The sequence below is a fragment of the Aulostomus chinensis genome, chromosome 1 (genome assembly GCF_037954235.1).
Source record: "Aulostomus chinensis isolate RoL2024-O1b breed Wild chromosome 1, RoL_Achi_v1.0, whole genome shotgun sequence".
NCBI classification, from domain to species: Eukaryota; Metazoa; Chordata; class Actinopteri; order Syngnathiformes; family Aulostomidae; genus Aulostomus; species Aulostomus chinensis.
In genome coordinates this window covers 29,604,034-29,608,376 of record NC_141320.1, presented here as the reverse complement: position 1 = coordinate 29,608,376, position 4,343 = coordinate 29,604,034, and positions in this window count along the sequence as shown.

Sequence of the window (4,343 nt, the reverse complement as noted above, 5' to 3'; positions counted from 1 at the left end):
GTAGTGTTTCGAACAACCTCAAAGTGATGCTGACAGTCATGTACTAAGAGTTGCTACAAACCTTAAAATAATGCGACAGTAATGTAGTAAAAGTTGCTACGAACCTCAAAATAATGTGACAGTGATGTCAGAAGAATTGTTAATGATCTCAAACTGATGCGACAGTGATGTAGTAAGAATTGCTAATGAACTCAAAATGATGCTAACAGTAATGGAGAGAAAGTTTCGAATAACCTCAAAGTGATGCTGACAGTCATGTAGTAAGTGTTGCTACGAACCTCAAAATAATGCGACAGTGATGTCACAAGAATTGCTAAAGATCTCAAAATGATGCGACAGTGATTTAGTAAGAATTGCTAATGAACTCAAAAAGATGCTAACAGTAATGGAGTGAACCTTTCGAATAACCTCAAAGTGATGCTGACAGTCATGTACTAAGAGTTGCTACGAACCTCATAATAATGCGATAGTAATGTAGTAAAAGTTGCTACGAACCTCAAAATATTGCGACAGTGATGTCGGAAGAATTGCTAATGAACTTAAAATGATGCTAACAGTAATGTAGTGATAGTTGCTAATCAAGTCAGTGATGCTGACAATAATGTGGTAAGTGTTTCGAATAACCTCAAAGTGATGCTGACAGTCATGTAGTAACAGTTGCTACGAACCTCAAAATAATGCGACAGTGATGTCAGAAGAATTGCTAATGATCTAAAAATGATGTGACAGTGATGTAGTAAGAGTTGCCATGAACCTCAAAATAATGCGACAGTGATGTCGGAAGAATTGCTAATGAACTCAAAATGATGCTAAGAGTAATGGAGTGAAAGTTTCGAATAACCTCAAAGTGATGCTGACAGTCATGTAGTAAGTGTTGCTACGAACCTCAAAATATTGCGACAGTGATGTCGGAAGAATTGCTAATGAACTCAAAATGATGCTAACAGTAATGTAGTGATAGTTGCTAATTAACTCAGTGATGCTTACAGTAATGTAGTAAGTGTTTCGAACAACCTAAAAGTGATGCTCTCAGTCATGTTGTAACAGTTGCTTCTAACCTCAAAATGAAGCTAACAGTAATGTAGTGATAATTGCGAATAAACTCAAAGTGATGCTGACAGTAATGTAGTAGGAGTTGCTACGAACCATCAAATAATGCAACAGTAATGTTGTAAGAGTTGCTACGAACATCAAAATAATGCTACAGTGATGTCAGAAGAATTGCTGATGATCTCAAAATGATGCGACAGTGATATAGTAAGAATTGCTAATGAACTCAAAATGATGCTAGCAGTAATTGAGTGAACATTTCGAATAACCTCAAAGTGATGCTGACAGTCATGTAGTAAGAGTTGCTACGAACCTCAAAATAGTGCGACAGTGATGTCAGAAGAATTGCTAAAGATCTCAAAATGATGCGATAGTGATGTCAGAAGAATTGGTAATGATCTCAAAATGATGCTAACAGTAATGGAGTGAACGTTTCGAATAACCTCAAAGTGATGCTGACAGTTATGTACTAAGAGTTGCTACCAACCTCAAAATAATGCGACAGTCATGTAGTAAAAGTTGCTACGAACCTCAAAATATTGCGACAGTGATGTCGGAAGAATTGCTAATGAACTTAAAATGATGCTAACAGTAATGTAGTGATAGTTGCTAATCAACTCAGTGATGCTTGCAGTAATGTAGTAAGTGTTTCGAATAACCTCAAAGTGATGCTGACAGTCATGTAGCAAGAGTTGCTACGAACCTCAAAATAATGCGACAGTGATGTCGGAAGAATTGCTAATGATCTCAAAATGATGCGACAGTGACGTAGTAAGAATCGCTAATGAACTCAAAATGATGCTAACAGTAATGGAGTGAACGTTTCGAATAACCTCAAAGTGATGCTGACAGTCATGTAGTAAGAGTTGCTACAAACCTCAAGATAATGCGACAGTCATGTAGTAAAAGTTGCTCCGAACCTCAAAATATTGCGACAGTGATGTCGGAAGAATTGTTAATGAACTCAAGATGATGCTAATAGTAATGTAGCGATAGTTGCTAAGAAACTCAGTGATGCTTAAAGTAATGTAGTAAGAGTTTCGAACAACCTCAAAGTGATGCTGACAGTCATTTAGTAAGAGTTGCTAATGAACTCAATTCAATGCTACAGTGATGTCGTGAGAATTGCTCATTAACTCAAAATGATGCCAACAGTAATGTAGTGATAGTTGCTAAAAAACTCAAAGTGATGCTGACAGTCATGTAGTAAGAGTTGCTACGAACCTCAAAATAATGCGACAGTAATGTAGTAAAAGTTGCTACAAACCTCAAAATATTGCGACAGTGATGTCAGAAGAATTGCTAATGAACTCAAAATGATGCTAACAGTAATGTAGTGATAGTTGCTAAAAAACTCAAAGTGATGCTGACAGTCATGTAGTAAGAGTTGCTACGAACCTCATAATAATGCGACAGTAATTTAGTAAAAGTTGCTACGTACCTCAAAATATTGCGACAGTGATGTCGGAAGAATTGCGAATGAACTTAAAATGATGCTAACAGTAATGTAGTGATAGTTGCTAATCAACTCAGTGATGCTTACAGTAATGTACTAAGTGTTTCGAATAACCTCAAAGTGATGCTGACAGTCATGTAGTAACAGTTGCTACGAACCTCAAAATAATGCGACAGTGATGTCGGAAGAATTGCTAATGATCTCAAAATGATGCGACAGTGATGTAGTAAGAATTGCTAATGAACTCAAAATGATGCTAACAGTAATCTAGTGATAGTTGCTAATCAACTCAGTGATGCTTACAGTAATGTACTAAGTGTTTCGAATAACCTCAAAGTGATGCTGACAGTCATGTAGGATGAGTTGCTACGAACCTAAAAATAATGCGACATTAATGTAATAAAAGTTGCTACGAACCTCAAAATATTGCGACAGTGATGTCGGAAGAATTGCGAATGAACTCAAAATGATGCTAATAGTAATGTAGTGATAGTTGCTAATCAACTCAGTGATGCTTACAGTCATGTAGTAAGTGTTGCTTCTAACCTCAAAATGATGCTAACAGTAATGTAGTGATAGTTGCTAATCAACTCAGTGATGCTTACAGTCATGTAGTAAGAGTTGCTTCTAACCTCAAAATGATGCTAAAAGTAATGTAGTGATAGTTGCTAATTAACTCAAAGTGATGCTGATAGTAATATAGTAAGTGTTTCGAACAACCTCAAAGTGATGCTGACAGTCATGTAGTAAGTGTTTCGAACAACTTCAAAGTGATGCTGACAGTCATGTAGTAAGAGTTGCTAATGAAGTCAATTTCATGCTACAGTGATGTCATAAGAAATGCTAATAAACTCAAAATGATGCTAACAGTAATGTAGTGAAAGTTGCTAATAAACTCAAAGTGATGCTGACAGTAATGTAGTAAGAGTTGCTACGAACCTTTAAATAATGCAACAATAATGTAGTAAAAGTTGCTACGAACCTCAAAATAATTTGACAGTGATGTCAGAAGAATTGCTAATGATCTCAAAATGATGCGACAGTGATGTAGTAAGTGTTTCGAACAACCTCAAAGTGATGCTGACAGTCATATAGTAAGAGTTGCTACGAACCTCAAAATAATGCTATAGTGATGTCAGAAGAATTGGTAATGATCTAAAATGATATGACAGTGATGTAGTAATAATTGCTAATGAACTCAAAATGATGCTAACAGTAATGTAGTGAAAGTTGCGAGTAACCTAAAAATGATGCTGAGAGTCATGTAGTAAGAGTTGCTAATAACCTCAAAATAATGCAACAGTGATGTTGGAAGAATTGCTATTGATCTCAAAATGATGTGACAGTGCTGGCGTAAGAATTGCGAATGAACTCAAAATGATGCTAACAGTAACGGAGTGACATTTTCGAATAACCTCAAAATGATGCTAACAGTAATCTAGTAAGAGCTGCTAATAACCTCAAAATGATGACAGTAATTTAGTAAGAGCTACTAAAAACCTCAAAATAATGCTACAGTGATGTAGGAAGAATTGCTAATAAACTCAAAATTATGCTAACAGTAATGTAGTGGTAGTTGCTAATGAACTCAGTGATGCTGACAGTAATGTAGTAAGTGTTTCGAACAACCTCAAAGTGATGCTGACAGTCATGTAGTATGAGTTGCTACGAACCTAAAAATAATACGATAGTTATTTCGTAAGAATTGCTAATGATCCCAAAATGATGCTCACAGTAATGTAGTGATAGTTGCTAATAATCTCAAAGTGATGCTGACGGTAATGTGGAAAGAGCTGAAACTAGAACAACAAACTGTCCTCTCATGGTCGGACAGGTT